At 41.8% G+C, this 18,987-nt stretch overlaps 1 protein-coding gene and 1 pseudogene across 3 annotated transcripts in view; one reads left to right on the forward strand and one right to left on the reverse strand.

The window, feature by feature from the left end:
* Positions 1–18,987, forward strand: part of JAZF1 (JAZF zinc finger 1) — a 342,544-nt gene that overhangs the window by 221,731 nt on the left and 101,826 nt on the right. The window lies entirely within an intron of this gene.
* On the reverse strand, positions 5,262–5,676 carry LOC116557231 (annotated as a pseudogene). The gene has a single exon (XR_004271427.1). The product of XR_004271427.1 is annotated as an ATP synthase subunit f, mitochondrial pseudogene (transcript).

The following is an 18,987-nucleotide window of genomic DNA, read 5'->3' on the forward strand; positions in this document are numbered from 1 at the left end:
GGTCCCATGGACGTGATAGTGGCTGTTCATGGGTAGTCTTCTGTAGATCTATTTTCGTCAACTAGATAAGGCCACTGGATGATCCCAATCCCTCTTGGGAGGGATGGCGTTCCAAGGCAATGGATCTGGTTGTGCCTAAGGGCACTGAGCCATCTTGAGTTTGAAGCAGCTCTGCATAGTTAGTCCCGCAAGTGATTCACTGTCAACTGCTTAGGGTGTCAGCCGAGACTCCTGCTGTGACATCAGGCTGTATAGCCTCAACAACTCTGCAAAGAAAAGAGTCCTAACGCCCTGGTATCTGGCCGACCTAACTAACCACTTCTATGTTACTTAATAGATTACAAAATACTGGGATACATCGTCTCATTTGATATGCTCATGATGGTACCGCAAAGGCCGAACCTTGAAAATGTTAAGCAATGCAAAGCTCGAATTGATGCCTGTGTTTCACGAAGAGGGGTGGAGTGTGGAATGAGCTTGAATCAAAAGTATTGCGAAAAGCAGGGAAATTGTCTCTCTGATTTAGGTCTGAAGCTGAGTGTCTAGTAAAAGGGAAGAAACCCTGAAGTCAGGAATCCTGGGAAGTTCCTAAGTTGGGGGTTAGAAGACTGTGGAGAGATCATGAAGGGTAAACTTGAGACTGGCAGAACTGTGAGAGGCAGCTTCTTAAAGATTGGCATTGGCTAGGAGGCAGACTGTTTATTTTATTTTATTTATCAATTTAGTTTTTGAGACAGAGTCTTGCTCTGTTGCCTGGGCTAGAGTGCAATGGCGCAATCTTGATTCACTGCCACCTCCCCGTCCCAGATGCAAGCGATTCTTGTGCCTCAGCCTCCCAAGTAGCTGGGATTACAGGCGCATGCCACCATGCTTGGCTAATTTTTGTATTTTTAGTAGAGACAGGTTTCACAATGTTGGCCAGGCTGGTCTCAAACTCCTCACCTTAAGTGAGCTGCCCAGCCGGAGGCAGACGTTTAAATGACCACAAGAGCGCACTTTGTGGCTCAGACCCACAGGGTGAAGGTCAACATCACGTATGGGCAGGGCAGCACTTCCCTGCATGTAGTTTGGGTCCTGGAACTACACATGCACTCTAAAGGCTGACAGTGTGGAGGCCTCCGCTTCCCAGGAAAAGAAAACACTGGGGAATGACAGGAGGGCGTGACCATGGAAAGGCTGGTGGAGGTTAAACAGAGCCCAAGGAACAGCATGATCAGCCGGAATGCTTGTGTTGACAATTGCCTTGCATCACAGATCCTTCCCTTCCCAACTCGTCCCTTTCTCTCGCCTCAACTCTCCCTGGCCTCCCAATATCCAGATGTCAGTAATGTTCTATGGAATTTATCTGAATGACTATGGAATTGGAGGAGTCCATGCAGTAACATCTAGACAGGGATGCCAAGGTTGTAACTGATGAGAGCAGCTGTTGTGGATGAGGGTGTGGCTGACAGCAGGGCCTGCTGAATTCGGCGTCTTCGCAGCCTTGTGAGTTAGTGGGTGCACATTTTAGCTACATCAGGACATCCTGGGTATTCTGAAAATGGATGTCTTCTAAGGGCAGGTAGAAATCTGTGAAGTGAATGCCTCAGTTTTCTAATTGCTGACATAGGGTAGAACGCTGCACAACTGTGGAATGAGCCAAGTGAAAAAGTTCCAAAACTCAAATGCTACCTTCACGTATGATATTTTACATCCAGGAGCCCCCATTCTCTTTTTAATCACCAAAAACATGAGCTAGCAACTATCTGCAAACCCTTGTAGGTTATCAGTATACAGATGGTCACTGTGTTTCTGTTCCTGACTTTTTGGATGTAAGTGCTCCCATATGCCTGAAGTGAATCTTCAGAAGAGGGGACGGAAAATACAAGGGTGTACAAATGCTAAGTCGGTACAGTCACGACCAACTCTTAGAAGGTTTTGATTTGGTCTCTTTTTCCATAGACATTGTGGCATACATAGTGGGAAAGGGAATGCAGAAAAAAAATAATGCTGCTTTTGGACCTTCAAGGCTGTCATCCTTCTTGCCAGATTTGTTTGATTAGATAAGCCTCAGGTGAAGGGGATGCAACAGCTGCCCCTCTGTATAAATTATACCAAATACCACATGTAGTTTTTATTTGGTCATGTTTGCAGTGATAAGCTGGAGGACTGTGGCATGAAGCAGTCGGGAAAATGCTCAAAACTGAGCACAGATGTAAACACCCCTGGGCCTTATAAATCTCCCAGAGTAAAGCCCCTCAGAGAGTTTCTCTCTGCACGGCCTGTGATTTTCAGCCTCTCCGGGACCTTTCAGTGGCTGGCTACCCCACATCAGTGACCCGAATATCACCAGTCCAGCAGTACCTTCCAGTGGCCTGGTACAGCACATAGACCATCTGCAGGCCACACCCACCCCTGCGCCCCCATGTCCTCTTTTTGACATACTTGGCAGCCTCTGCCGTGATGTGACCAAAGATCTAGGTGTAAGATAAGGAAAGAGAAGTGGGAAAGCAAGCATGCAAGAAAGCATGGAGGCTGGAGGAAAAGAGGGCTTGTCTGAGTCACCCAGCTGTTAGTCATCAGAGTGTCCGTCTCCAGCCAGCTCAAGGCAGCGCTGGCCAAGGGTGCAGTGAGCAGCCAGGTGGGAATCAGTGGGCAGAAGTCTAATAAATTTTCATCAAGCACTCCAAAGCTTTGATCCACAGTGAGGAGTGGATGGTGATGGCAATTTATTATAGTCTGTCACTAGTGATGTAAATAACCAAATAGATGGAGAAGGGAGGAAAAACGAGAAATTCACTACATTTAGACTTTTATAGTTTTTTTGTTTGGTTGGTTTATAGATAAGTATGGATCAAAGGGGAAAAAATTAAGGAGTGTTGACTAAATTATGTGAAATGTCAAGCAATAAATGTTATATGAAAGCAGATTCATTTGAAAGGAATAGCAGAGGCTCTTGTGAGCCACACATACCAAAAACAGAACGGCTGTGAGTGGTGGATTATTAGTACCTATTATATTGTTCTTTATGGATGGCCACTATTGTATAGTAGTTATAAATCCATAAGAAAAAGTATATTGAGAGATGAAATGAAATTGAACTGTCCACAGAAAGCAAAATAACTCAGTTATTTCCATCTTGGCAGTATTTGAAAGCATTTAAAGCTATTTTGCAAACATGACATTATGAGCATTCTTTGGCAGAGTAATTAAATAATCTATTAGAAAGAAACAAAAACATCGACTCTTGAAGATAATCAAAATGTATAATATCATCTGCTTTTTAGATATCATGGCATATGTAACAGATAAAAGGCTTTATATTTTCACCTCTGAGAAGAAAAACAAATTGCCTTTTGATTCCGCTATAAAATGATCTAGACTTTAGCCAAGTTTGCTTGAAAACAAAGAATTTAGGAACATTTCTGATTGAATGCAGTGGGCATAGCATAGCTACTCAGAACACTTGGAATTCTTTTTTCTCCTTAGGACAGTAGCATTTGTTGGTAGCATATATTTACGTATTACAGTTATATGCTGTCCTCAGTGGAATAAAAGACCACTGTAGTTTACTAAACATGTAAGTACAAGTTCAAGGACTTGTAGCATCAAATTCTCTGTGTATAAATCTGTGTTTGTGATTGAGGTTGTAGCTGCAACATAAGATGGAAGCCTCCTTTGGAACACCTCATTGGCCTAGAATAATTGCTCCCACTTATGGTCCTTCCACAGTCACTAGGGAGATTTAAAACCACAAATACCTACCCTAACATCTAGAGATTCTGTTCTATTAGGGATGACATGCAGCCCAGAAATCTATTTTTGGAAGCTACTCACAACCCTCTGAATACTGAGTATTCCAAAACTTCAGGGAAACTTAGTTGGTCATTGGGGGAATCATAGAGACTCTAGAACTTTTTTCCAGTAGAATTTCAGTGAAAACAAAGGCTGCTTTAGCCCCAGCCCCTGTCAGCTGGTGCTAAATATGAGACACTGGAAGATCCCAAAGTGCCTTCAGCTTGCTTATTAGATATATCTTCTTTAGGTTAATTGTTCAAAAATTATATATTCTTATTTGGTGTGTATGGTAACCAAAACATTTTATTTCTCTTTTAGACAAAATAAATTTGCTACAGATTTAAACCTATCTCCTGGATTTCCAATTACAGATGTTCCTTGACTTACAATAGGGATATGTCCTGATAACCCATCATAAGTTAAAAATACATTAACTTAAAAAGGCTTTTAATACACCTAACCTACTGAACATCATAGGTTAGCCTAGCCTGCCTTAAACATCCTCAGAACACTTATATTAGCCTTTATTCTGGCAAAATCAATTCACACAAATCCTATTTTATAGTAGAGGGTTAAATAATTTGTTGAATGCTGTACTGAAAGTGAAAACCAAAATGGTTGTATGCATACTCAAAGTACTCTTTCTATTGAATGTGTATTACTTTTGCACCATCATAAAGTCAAAAAAATTGTAAGTCAAATTGTAAATCAGAGTCTGCCTGCAGAAAGAAGACTCCACCTCTGAGGTTTTAGAAGGCAGCTATGTTTGTCAATATTCTGTCAATTGGCCCAGAATCCTAGATCACTCATGAACTCTCAGAAATAAGCTACTTTCAAGAAAGACCTATCATTTTCAGACCAGTACTTCTTAAACTTCAAGTGCATACAAATCCCACAGGTCTGGCAATAGAGTCTAGGATTCTGCCTTTCTAACAAGTGCCCAGGCAGTGCTGATGCAGCTGGTTCTGACAACTCCCAGCAAAGGCATGGTGACAAACCACAACCCCTGATAGGTATTGGTTGCTGGTCTGGAGGGAATCAAATAACCATTAAAAATGGACGGGTGTAACTTGACCTGGGTGTGGGACGTAGTAGTAACTTTCAGAGAGGAGGAGGAGGAGGAACTGAAAATATCTGATTTTAGGGACCCACAAGGCCTGAGGCTTAGAGAAGAGGTGCAGAGGACCCTGCTGGCCCACACCAAGGTCAGGAGTCAGCAGGTGCTGCACTGAAACTCAGGGGGATGATCAGGACAGCTTTTCCTAGTCCAGGAAATTGGGCTGGGCACAGCTTGCCCCGCTGCGCTTTCCTGGACATCTTACTTGCTAGCTCTATCATAATCCTCATAAAGCCAGCACCCACACTCAATTCTGCCTGAAATCACGGCTTCTGGATTTACTTTATTTTCTAACTGCTTGCCCAACAGCGGTGTCCTTAAGCCCCAGCCCTGAAACAAGGTTTTTTTGTTGTTGTTTTTTTTGGGATTTTTTTTTACCAATCATCTTTTATTTGGAAGTTAATTCCATTAGGATATGAAAGGATTCAGCAATGATCGAGACTGTGTTCCTTATGGAGGGGCTCAAGCCAAGAAGGTCGTGGAGGGGAGTGCAGAGTGTGTCCTCTTCTTCAGTGGTACTTGTGGAGCCGCTCATGCTTGAGCTCCTTGTAGGAAAAGGTGTAGCTGAAGACCACGTAGCATGCCAGCACCGTGGTAAGCCCTGAGATGCTCCCGTTCTTCACGTTGATATATTTGCTATAGTACCGGTGGTGACCTCTTCGAAACACTCCGGCAATGCCAGTAGGGCTGAAGTCCCACATCAAGATCCAGCTTGTCAGCTCTCCTCATTTGACCTCCAGAAGTTTCTTGTCCTTCAGTGGTACGACTGATGCCATCTTGGAGTCCTGTTGTCCACTGTCGAAACAAGGTTTTTAAAAAAAATTTTTTTTTTACTTCAGTACCCCCAGAAGTACCAAAGTAAGTTCTGCATCACTTTGCCAAAGATCCTAGTTGGAAGAACTGTTTTCTTGTGAGTCTCATGATAGTTTTAAGATGATAATGTATAGTGGAGAGGAGTCAAAGATTATTTCTTGAAATCCAAAATGTGTTATCAGTCACACCATATAGCTGATGACAGGGTTCCAAACAGGGTGTGGCTTAGAGAAATATAAATTAGGCAAGGGGTTTCATGCAAAGCCAAAGGATCCAAATTCTTTTTCTGTCTCTTGGAATGCCAGTGAGGCCTCAAAATAGAAATGAAGCTCCCTAGGGCTGGCTTCAGTCATACTGCTGGATTGCTAACTGCTGACATGTGTTTTCAGGAAGATCGTTGCTAGTGGAAACAGCTTCAGGCAAGTGGCAGCACCCAAGATTCTCATGTGACCCCTGCACAATTTCTGGAAGAACATGACTTTACCAAAAAAAAAAAAAAAAAAACAACAACAACAACAAATGAAATCTCACATCCATATGTTTCAGTCAAGTTCCAGGGACTATTTTGTTGGCCTGAGACCAGGACTGTGAAACAAAATTTTTTTAAGATTTGGTCAACATTACAAAATGAAAAAAGTAGATAACAGCTGCTCAAATTGGGCACCCACCTACAAAACAAATTATAGTCCGCCACTTAAGTCACAGTTTGTATTTCAGATTACTTGATTTTTCAGTAAAATGTGTCAACAAGCATATTCTTCAAAATAGGAAGCCAAATGGCAAATGGTCAGACCACCAGAAAATTAAGGGATTGGTCTTCAGGCGAGCAAGGGCTATTAAGACTTTATGCACTGTAGACACAACCATTCAGACACGCTATTTCTTACACTGGACTCGTGCATAGAACAATTTGGAATACAGAGACTACAGCTATGAATCTAACAGCACACCGGGCACATGTATTATGTTCCTTGTTGCTAAAGTGTTGAGCAAGATGTAGTTCCTTTTGTAATAGTGTTCAGAGGGAATGTAAATAGTGTCGGACCATTGGGCACTGCCCAGTAGGGTAATAGCTTTCATGCTAAACTTCTATAGAGGACATTTTTCCATAGTTCCTGTGAAACCACAGTGGAATTTGAATGGCTGTTGAAGGACACGCCAAGGAGGAAATGTGGTACAAAATAATTTCCACATCAGCATTGCTTTGTGTCAGGAATCAAAGTATGAAAATCAGGAGACAGACTTAAACCCACAAGGCTTTATTCCCGGCAGAAATCTGGGTTTACCTTGAAAGAACAGGGTGATAAGAAGCGTCAGGAATGTTGAACACGGCCCCAGATATCTCTGTGGAACGCATTAACTCTCAGCTAATGCCCTAGAGAAAGAGCTTTGGAGCTCACCCCAAATGACAATTAGCAGCACTCATCAAAGGAAGCACAGGCAGGCTCACTTTATGGGAAAGCAGCAAATGCTCATGAGAGGGAGATGTCTGACTTGAGTACCCCTGGAAAGAAATTAGCCCACACAGTGTTCATGAAACACTTGATTTACACCCTCGTGGCACTAACTTGGCATCATTTTGAGGGGAAGGATTGGCTTCCCAATTTGAGATCATCTGTGGAGGAAGTAATGAAGTGGGCCCGAGGTGTTAGGGAAGAGGGAGCACGTTACTTCAGACGGAAATGATCGCATTCCTTTCTCGCATCTCCCCGGGTCAGTCACTGAGAGACCAGCATCTGGGCCTCATTAGCCATGTAGCGCGGCCTCTAGCTAGCAGTGGAGGCGTCTACACTACCCTCCTTTCCCTGCATTGTTTCCCACGACCCTCATCCTTATCACAACCTGGGTGTGGCCACGAGGGAAATGCCGTTTGCCCCTTACAGAACAGGATGGATTCTGTGTTCTGTCTGCCTAGGCCGGGCAGTCCGGATGTAGGGGATGTGAACATCTGTGTTTTAATAGGGGTTCACTTGAGACAGTGCCCTTCCAATCTGGGAAAATTCAGAACTGTATCTGAGGATATTGCTTCAAGTTATGCTTAGAACCCTGCTGTATTCCGGGTTCTTGTCAGGTTGGCCTGGGCAAGGTGGGCAGGTGAGGCAGGAATGCCTTGATGTGACAGAATTGCTTCATCTTGAAAAACAAGCCTCTCTGGATTAAGCGAGGGGAGGTTAGAGCCCCATAAATTACCACCCAAGGTTGATAATGCTTGAGGTCATGTGACCAAATACTGCCTCATCTTACTTCACTCCCAGCACCCCTTGCCCCATGAGAAAGCCAAGGCTTATGTTTCAGACCTGCCTCCTGCCCTGCTGCCTTTGTGGTCTGTCACAGCAGAGAGCCCAAAAGGCATGTATTGTTCATTGTTCCTTATCGTTAGAGTGCCACATAACAGTTAACGGCATCGGGAACATTCTCAGGCCCGTGTCACCCTGTCTTTTTCTACTAAAAGCGTTTGTGGAGGTAATTTAAATGTATTGCCTTCCTATTTTGAGAAGTGGGTATTTGGCTCTAGCTCAAGCCTGGGCTCTGAAACTTTCGAGTTGCGGATGTCACACAAGTCGTTTAACCTTTCTTCTTTCCTAGTCTCCAGAGGGAAGATGCTAAGAGTAGCCACCTTACAGGGATGTGAAGCACTCCCCATGGTGACTGGCATGTAGTTATTGCTGAATTAAATACATACTACTCCATTTGCTATTAGCAAAGCAGGTTGCAAAATGTTTGACTTAGATAACCCTTTGAGAAGAGAGTCGTCTTTGCCTTTGAATTCTTTAAGACACTTGTACCTACAAAGGGGAGACTGCACTAAATGATCTGGGTAGGGTAGCTTTCGGCTCCACTGTTCTCATCAGTTCTGACCACAGGGGTGAAGGAGGAAGGCTGCATATAAGACATTGTGCAGGGTACATGCAAGAGCTCCATAAATGGTACTTCTAGCTGTTGTTGTTATCTGCTATCTTGATCGTTAGGAAAGGAAAAGGTGAATGGGAAGAAAGGGAACAGATATTCAGCACCTTCTATGTGATGGCACTGTGCTAGGTGTTTCTACGTTTGTTACCTTCCATTCCCCTCACTCACCTAGCCCCCAATGAGGTGAATGGTGTTGCCTCCATTTTTCTGATGAAGTGATTTATTCAGTGTCACACAGCAAGTGACTGAATTCCAGATTCCCAGAAAAACTGTAGAAATACGCAGTTCCTTGCCTCTCCCCTCCCCCTTACCCCACTTGCCAGCAGCTCCCCTCCTGTGGGCCATGCTGAAGCTGGCATAAATTTCAAAAACAGCTCATTCTTCCTGCTGGACAGGCCATAAGTAAGATGCATCATAATTAGCTGTGTCTGATTGCCCTCCTGTTGTCCTAAGCTGTAGCCCCTAATTGTATGGTGGTGGGGGTTTTGCTATGGCTAGTTTTATCATTTTGACAGTTTGCTAATAAAAGGTCATCGCAGGTACAGAAGCACTCTGATTTACATATGGCAAGTAAAAGGGCATTATGGGAAGTCAGTGTCCAAGGTAGGCCTGTGCATTTGTTGCTATTGACACCCATGCTGAGATTCCATAATTGACAAGAAATGCTATTATTAAGCAGGTCTGTTGAGATAATTAGCACTCAGGGTTGCATTTTTAATCGGACTTGAGTCAGATAATTTATCACAGCAGTAGCAAGCTGTCAGGGTCACACAATAAATACTCATTAAGGCTGAATAAAGATTAACTGCAGGCTGAAAGAAAATTAGGCCTAGTAGTAACATTTGATTTCAATATTTACAGTGCTAATTTGGACTGATATTGGCAAAAAGATCAGATCCCCAAATTGAGCTCATTTATGAAGGAAAAAGAGAAGGGATGCTATGTTGAGATGCCTGAGTGGGAATCTTTTTAAAGCTTGAAATCATATTCCTAATTGATTGCCCAAAATATTAATTTTGAAAGGCTCATTTGGTGTGGCTATTCTCGGAGCTTTGGTATCTCTGCATTAAGATGACAACTCCAAACAGAAATTGTGCATCTTGAAGGCATGCCTAATTTGTTAACATTAGTCAGATACTGCACTTTTAATTTAATGCAACTCACTTGTCTTTGTTCATACATGGGCAGTTTATGGCACTTCAAGTTAATTAAAAACACCTACCATTAAAATATGCAACATCTTTAAAGGAAAAAGGAAGTCATTTCAGGCCACTATATTACCAGGCCAAGACATTTATGTACTTGCTTATAATTTACAGTATACTAAAGATAGGGAACCAAATGAGAACATTAGTATTTATGAATACAGTAAATTTTGTTGACAAAACCAGGTAAAAGGTCAGATACAGAATCCACAGTAAATGTGCAGTTTGTTTATCAGACTGAGAGGCTTAGATTTTAATAGAAAATTAATTTCAAGGGCTGCTGCGTTGGTGTAAAACCCTTCTCATCAGAGACCCAAGACCCAGGCAGCCTCCACCCGAGTACACCACCCACTCACCCAAGATGCAGCAGTCAGTTGTTTTTGTGGACTGGTTGGTATCTCAGTGCTATCATCAGACTTGAGGGATTTCAGCCAAATCAGCGGCATCATCGGAGAGCTTTTCTTCAATGCCTAATTGTGCCTGTGGTCGTTCTCTGTGAAACCATGCAGGCTAACTACTGAGACGGCTTCTGGGTATGTGTGTGTGCTGTGTATTGGAAATGCAGGCTGTAGAATAAGATGCATTACACTGAGGCAGAAGGACTTTGAGGTGGGTCTGGGTCACAGACAGTGTGTGAAGGAGCTAGAGGTCAGTAGGTGCAAGGGTTAAGGCTGATCACGGAGGGCAGCCGGGAGAGTACCTCCACCACCGCACGACTGTGACCAGCCCTGCAAAAGATAGGAGAGCATAAAGATGTCGCCTTCTTCACCAGCCCTTCCTAGGAAAATTAATTTTTTCAAAAATGAACATGAAGAGGCCTTTGTGTTCCGGGCTTACTGAGAATGGTACTGGGGGCATGCTCAGGGCTGGCGCAGCGCTCTGTAGGGAGCAGGTAAGAGGAGGGCAGCAGGTGGGAGCCAGGTTTCTTCTTCCCGGGAGATAGGGAGCTGCTCACTGCCATGCCGGGGCTCCTAGCCCACACCTGAAGTCTCACCCTGCTGCCTACCTCAGTCCTCAGAACCCTCCTCACTGGCCACAGCAGCCATGGAATGGCTTTCAACCACTGTTAGCAAGTGACAGGGTCACTTACATGCAGAGGAAAACAGAGCCCCAGATTCCAATGTATTCATCCCAGTAAACATCATCTGGGTCCCCTGATGAGAACTGAGGGGTGAAAACCATCTGAATTCTGAAGGGGCTTCTCATGAAGTAGGGAGACAGACCGTGAGTGAGTGTGTTATAAAACCAGTCTCCCTACTGCAAATGCCCAAGGTAAGAAAAGCAACACATTAGGGTTGCTGATGGCAAGGTGGCATTTGGCTTGTGACCTTACACACAGGGTCTTCCCCACTAAGAGGCCATGGTTGTTTCTTCCCTACACTTGTCAGTGTTGAAGTTGCCATCAGAGGGGTGTGCAGAAGGAAAAAAGCCCGTGGTCATGGGTAACTAGCAGGTGGAACAGGGCACAGGGGCCATCTTACCCCAGGACACACAGCTCATCCTCTTCTCTCCAGCTCCAGGGGCCTCTAAACCTGGCTTGGTGTCCTAGGAGCATTAGGGGTATGGCAGGACCTGGGAACCTCACCCTGCAAAGGGGGCGAGGCGTCTCTCCTGTCCTGTTGCCTCCCCTGTCCTAGGACTGCTTCTCGCCCTGCTGCTCAGGTCCTCCCACCTCAGCTGTGATTTCCCCTGGTTTTAGCATAGCTGACTGTCAGTTCGTCTTTGCTGAGCTATGAGATAACTAAAAGTTTTCTTCCTCCCGGGAGTTTCGATATTTTGTGCAGAAAATGCCTGATAACCAAACCCCTTCTAAAGCCCCAAGTAATGAACCTCTAACGCGAGCATTTTGTTCGTGTATTTTGAAGCAGCACGGTCTGCTCTGTGCTCTGTAGACCTCATGGCCAGCTGCTTCTTGGCTCTGCAACACAATGTGTTTTAGAGACACGGCCCAAGCTTCAGATTTCTTGCTAAATCGTGATGGTGGCAAAAGCGGAAGCAGTCATGGAAACAAGTGAGAGCTATTCTCCCTGTAGGGGACAGAAATCAGTTATTTTCAGTTCTTTTAAACAGAATCATTATGGCCAGGCATGGTGGCTTACATCTGTAATTCCAGCACTTTGGGAGACTGGTGGGTAGATGGCTTGAGCTCAGGAGTTTGAGACCAGCCTGGGCAACATGGCAAAACTCCATTTCTACAACAAATACAAAACTTAGCTGCTCAGGAGGCTGAGGTGGGAGAATTGCTTGAGCCTGGGAGGTGGAGGGTGCAGTGAGCCATGATCATGCCACTGCACTCTAGCCTGGGAAACAGAGCCAGACCCTATCTCAAAAAAACAATCATTAAAAGCAACCAAACATCTATTAACAATAATGACTACTACCTACTGAAGACTAGCTAATACCAGGGACTCTTTGAAGCACTCTGCATTGTATTCATTCAGTCCTCACAATTGTATTATACCCATTTCACACTTGAGGTAACTGAGGTACAGAGATGATAAGTAACTTGCCCGAGGCTGTAGCACCAGTGAGGTGTGAAGCTGAGATTAATATGGCCTGGACCTCCTTGGAAATTGCTACAGGACAAAGGGCTAGTCAACAGATGAATGGGCCACAGCAGAGAAACAGATTTTCAGAGGTTTGTTAATGTAGACACAGATGCTTTTATCTTTTGTTGTGATTTTCCCAGGGAAGAGGTAATGTTGGAAAGTTAAGAACAAAACAAGCCATGCCCCTAGATACAGTATAACCTAAGTTTTCTAAAGAGAAGAGGACATAAAATAGCAGGGCTCATTTGAGGATGGATGTAGCCATTGATTTCTATAGATAATCATGAAACTTGGAAGAGCCTTTCAAACACAGAGATTGGGTCATATTGTGAAACCGTTAGGAATTTGACCACAAAAGTGTTTGTCATAGAAAAAAAAAAATGGAAGTGACCAAAAATTTCTTCAATTTGAGTTTGGTTCAGTAAATTGAGTGTATCCATCCTGTTTAAAACGACGAGGTAGATCTATATGTACTGACCTGAAATTATGTCCAGGATCTATTGCTAAGTTTAAGAAGAAAAAAGTTGGTAAAGAAAATGCACCCAAGAAATCCAATCCAGAGTATTTCCCAATAACTGATAGTGACTCTTGGGCTAGAACTGTAAGAATTTTCCTTTTGTACAGTATCAATAACCCTGTGATGTTTGCATTTTTATGGAAAGATTTGTTGCTCTTGATTCCAAAGAAACAAAGAGATAGAAAACAAGTTTGAATGGATAGTTCTATTCAGTCAGGTATATGAGATTTCCTAATGGAATATAAAGCTTTTTCATAGCATATTGATTCTATTGTTATACATCCATCCATAAAACCAAGAGGGAACACTGATTGCTTAATATTTTTTCTCGTTTATAAGCAATAAACCTATTCTGCAGGTTTTTGAGTGTTGTAGAGTCAGTAATATGTTTATTTTCCAATTAGCACATGTGCTCTTAAAGGGGAGGATGATATTTTGGTTACCTCTAAGCAAACCAGATTAAGAGGATGTCATGGGAACATCCTAAAGGCAAAAGTTCAGCAACAGTACTAATGGCAACTGCCTCTATTGAGTAATTGCTGTGTACTTCATTTAATCTTCACAATAGCCTGAGGGAGGAGCTGTCATATTGGTCACCATTTTCCAGTTAAAGAAAATAGGCAGAGCTAGGGTAAAGAACGTGCACAGAGCTAGTAAGTGGTCGGGGGAGGTTTCAGACTTGTCTATGAGTTAGTCTTATAGAGTCCTTGTTAAACATTAAGCCTATGTGCTTGCTTGAGGAGTAAATGGTGTGACATAAGAGCTTTCCTCCTAATGCACAAATCTCTTTGGTCTACCAAGAAAGTAAATTTGGCAAGGCTTTGACAATGCTAGTTGACACCAAGCAATATAAGTGCATGAAAAAAAAAAACCTAACAACTGTTGGCAAAACCTCACAAGAAAATTTAAGAATAAGTACAATGCTTGTTGAGAAAAACAAATACAGCAAAACTAAACATTAAAACTGTAGAGCCCAAGCACCTATTTAACTTGCTGTGTAATGGGATACTTAAACTTGGAGTTAGCAAGCGTGTCCGTGATTTCAAATATTTGGCTACGATTAAAGCAGGAAAGGGTATAAAACTATGTTTAGCTGGAGCATGGAGCTCATTCTGGAGGGGATAATAAACAGGGAATCTTTGACAACAGCAAATAAATCAGAACATGTAAACAGAAGGTCTGGCCTTATGAGCCGTTTTATACCATCAACAGGCAGGACCGATAATCGGGATAGACATGGGAGAGCATTTTAATCTTTACTACCACCATCTCATGTCAAAGTAAACAAATGGGCAAAATAAAGCTGAGAGCTTATGTACTCTTTCAGTACTTTGTCCCTGAGTTTGTGCATTGGATATAACCATGTAGCATGCAGGGAGTATGTGCTGAGCTTACCTTAGAGAGACTGCTTAGATTTGTAAATAAAAAATGAAAGATTGTTGGGTAGCAATCAGGCAACATTTTTATTGTAGCATTTACACTATGCCCACTGCACTCACAAAGAAACCCACTAATAAGTGAGGCATGTTGGTATAGACGCACATGAGTAAGAGGGTTGGCCAACCTGGATTGCACTGGCAGCTGTAGTAGACATGTTGTGGAAGACCATGCTAGGTGAAAATGTTAAAATAAGTGGGGCGAGGCACAGTGGCTCACACCTGTAATCCCAGCACTTTGGGAGGCTGAGGCAGGTGGATCACGAGGTCAGGAGTTTGAGACCAGTCCGGCCAATATGGTGAAACCCCGTCTCTACTAAAAATACAAAAAAATTAGCCAGGCGTGGTGGTGTGTGCCTGTAATCCCAGCTACTCAGGAGGCTGTGGCAGGAGAATCACGTGAACCCGGGAGACGGAGGTTGCAGTGAGCCATTGCACTCCAGCCTGGGCCACAGAGTGAGACTTCATCTCAAAAATTAAAAATAAAAAAAATAATAAGTGATGGTGGTACTTCTGGTCACCAGAGAAAGCATGTCCTCTTGGCAAGCATGTATTTTTTCACACTTAGTTTTTCTTCCAGGCTCTGCCTGACTTCTCATTCTTTGGGTCATCTGTCTTTTCCCTAAGTATTCCCTAAAGTAAACGGGAAGAAAAAATCTTTTCTTGTTCTTTAACAACGTTTTTAGGAAAAACAAATAAACAATAGCGCTTCTACTTGAGCTGTTCCTGTTTTGAACTTCTCAGGGAGGGTGATAAGGAAAGAAGAACCAGGGCTGGGACACGAAGGAGTGGGGGTGAGCACCCCCTCCCTTCACTGGGGCGCTCTAGGTGCCTCACTTGTCTCATCCTAGTCCTGGCCCTCATGGAACTCTGGGCATCCCAGCTTCTGGTCCCACTTCTGCTGCTGTGTGACCTCACCAAGTTGTCATTGTTTCCCCCTTCAAAATTGGGTAGAAGAGACTTGCAAACTATGGGATCACAATCAGAGGCTGTGGATGGTTTGTTTTTGTATATAAGCAATACCTTCTGTTTTGCTGGGAGCTAGCAACGCAGAACTATTCAACTGAATGTAACAGCCTTGTAAATATAAATCACATACCATACATTTCATGTATATTAAGTGTATATATAATTCATTGGTTTTAGTATATTCACAGAGCTGTGCAGCTCTGTGATCGATACAACCTAATTTTAGAATATTTTTTGTCATCTCTCAAACCACTGCCCATTTTCTGAGAAAGTGGGGACTTTCTCAGCTCCTGGAAACCACTAATCTGCTTTATTCCTTTATAGATTTGCCTGTTCTGGAGTTTCATACACGTGGAGTCATATAATATGTGACCTATTGTGTCTGGCTGATTTCATTTAGCGTGACATTTTCAGGGTTCATCCATGTTATCACATATGTCAGTACTTTGTTTTTATTGCTAAAGAATGTTCTTGTGTATGAATATGGCATTTCTTTTATTCTTTTCTCACTTGAGGTACAGTTCCATTCTGAGGACCTGCCAACTATTTTCCAAAGCAGCTGCACCGTTTAACATTTCTACCAACAAGGGATGAGGATTCCAATTTCTGCACATCCTCACTAATACTTATTATTGTCTGTTTGATTATAACCATTCCAGCAGATGTGAAGTGGAATCTCACTGCAGTTTTGATTTGCATTTCTCAAATGACTAATGCTATTGAGCATCTTTTCAAATGCTTATTGGCATTTTTATATCATCTTTGGAGAAACAGCTATTCAAATCCTTTGCCATTATTTAATATTAGGTTATTTATCTTTTTATTGTTGAGTGATAAGTTTTTTTATGTTCTGGATACCAGTTCATTATCAGATACGTAATTTACAAATATTTTCTCCCGTTCTGTGGGTAGTCTTCACTTACTTGATATCATTTGCAACACTAAGGCTTTAGGTTTAGTGAAGTGTAATTATCTAGTTTTTTTCTTTTGTCACTTGTGTTTTTGGTGTCATATCTAAAGAACCATTGCCTAATCTAAGGTCAGGAGGATTTATTCCTGTGTTTTCTTCTAAGAGTTTTATATATCGTTTTAGCTCTTACATTTACCTTTAGTTCTGTGATCATGGTGTATGAATTCATTCAACTGAATTTTGAGCCTTGCAAAATGATCCTTTCTGTGGATTGATTTTGGTGTTTTTTTGCCCCAGATGGAATATGGAGCCAAATCTAAGTGCTCCAGAGTCTACTGCCATGTTGTACCATCTGTCAAACTACATTTATCATAACAATCTGGTATACTGTAATAGATATGCTTTATATATAATATATGGTGTGTATGGGTGTGTGTGTATATACATATGTGGCAAAATGAAAAATATTCACTGGTTTTCAACCTTCATTTTGTGTTTATCACTATTAAAATGCCCTTTAGGTGGTGCTATTGCATTTTGTCTTTTTTTCTTCCTTTTGGCTTTAAAAATCAGAGGTTTTACATCTTGCTCTGGTAAGCCACGTAATTTACTTGAGGAAAGCCTTACACCAAAGTAGAAAACTAAAGTAACTGCCTTTAGATGGACATTTACCTGATATGGCTTATCCAGTTCAAATTCTTGGAGACATTACCCAATGAATATCCTTCTTCAACTGGGTTATTTTGAATGTGCGCCTTAACTAACAAATGAGCATACTGGATTCTGAGAACTGGTTGCTCAGCTGTAAGATCTCCATGTGGAATTAATGATGATTTCCAGCTCATATTCTTTCAACTTCCATCCGGCTAATTAAAAAGTAAAACTTTCAAGTGGTTGACTTCCTAAATGGAAATGCATTCTTTATGTTGGCGGTATGCAAAATGCCTCTTCTGTTAAGAAACCTGTGTACAGTTTTTACATCTCATTTCCTGGATTATCTTTCCTGTGCCAACTCACAGTGTGGGACATTAGGAAATGGTATGCGTTTTTTTTTTTAACCACTTAAAAAATTCCCAGGAAGGTTTTTTTCCACTCCAACCGCCTTCCCATTATGTTCTGCAGTCTGCCAAGCTTGCCAGAACTCAGCAGGTAGCACACATGGTATGCATGTCTGCGTAAGAAAGCTCCCCTGATGTGGACAAGATGTTAGTTGTAAAATGAAGCCAACATCTTGTCTACAAGTGTGCAAAAATACAGTATATCCACAAGCACCAATGCTGTAAAGAATATTTAGCCAAATATGGCTTGCTAAAATTATTCTTGTAAATGTGATTCAAAGACCAAAACTGCTAAATCTAGAGAAGAAAATCTATAGCCAAACAACCTATTTTGTTTGCACCTTTTCCAAAATACAAAACATAGTAATATTTATGTGTGTTTTTTGTAATAAACTGGAGAGTCCCAAAAGAGGGCCTAGGAAGGATTTTACTTGTAGACTATTTCCTCCTGCAGAAGCAGCTCTGCTCATTTTCTAGAGCTTACGTTTCAGTTGGTTCTTACCCTCTTGGTGCTTGGAGTATTATTTTGGGAAAATCTCTGCTTAGTAGTTATTTTTCAGCTAGTGATTGTTTGTTTTTTTGAATTCTCCATCTGTACTCAAAATCATCATTATCACATCACATATCTATTTAAAATATAGATTGAATGTTGTCTTTATTAAACCCTCAACTACAAATTTCAGAGCATTATTTTTAAAATGTTTAATCACCTTTTGTCCTACTTTTACCAGGAACATCCATAAATCACTGAGCCCATTTTCCTCCATTGGAAAATTGAAATAGTAATACCCATTTTACAGAGCCGTTTATAGTGTCCATCCTGGTAACATTTATAAAGCATCTCCTGGCCTGCCTTATATGCTCAGGGAATGACAGTCATCATTACCAGATCTTATATATCATCTTTACACATGTCTGGTGCGGCCCTTTTATATTTATACAGAATATCAAAAACATCCTAAGGAAGCATAAACATTGTGTAATGTATGAAAAAGCATGTAAACTTCAAAGCTAGAAGAAAAGAATCATTGTTTTTCAGTAGCTTATCCAATCACCACACATGTAAATAGTTCTAAATCTCTTCAGCTTTTAGATTTGTAGGAGAATGAGTGAGGAGTCTGTTGAGTATCACCAAGTTCATGTTCACTTCTTGAAAGACTTTGTTTTTTTGTCTTCGATCTTGATTTAGTTCTAGGTGTCATTATTTAAATAAAAGATTAGTTTGCGGTAAATGGATACACATTAAAATGATGTGGGATAAACAATATGTAACTAAAACCTTCATTTAAAGTCTTTTTTTTAAAGTCTGTATTTTATGTTGAGAATCATAAATTTATTTATTGTTTCCAGCTGATTGAGAGCACAAGATGTGCCCTGTCTTCCGCCTGCACCTAGGCTATGAATGGCGGGATCTGTGGCTTTACACAGCAAGAATCTTCATAGAGTATTACATTACAATGTGGGAGCACCTATCAAACAATATTTTTCTCAACTGTGACAGGCATAGAGCCAAGATTATGCTACCTCAAACAGCATTCTCATTATACATGGACTTACACACAGTGCATGCCTCCTTTCGTCCATGATTGGATTTGAAAACAGTTGGGGGAAATGTCTTAGGTAACTTACTGCCTTAGTCCTGTCCAACTCCTTCCCAAACCTTGGGTTTCTCTTTCTTTTCCTTTCTCACTCTCCATATACACAAAACTCTTCTCTGTCTTTACCT

The sequence above is a fragment of the Sapajus apella genome, unplaced genomic scaffold, assembly GCF_009761245.1.
Source record: "Sapajus apella isolate SASKATOON/1434 unplaced genomic scaffold, GSC_monkey_1.0 scaffold19, whole genome shotgun sequence".
NCBI lineage: Eukaryota > Metazoa > Chordata > Mammalia > Primates > Cebidae > Sapajus > Sapajus apella.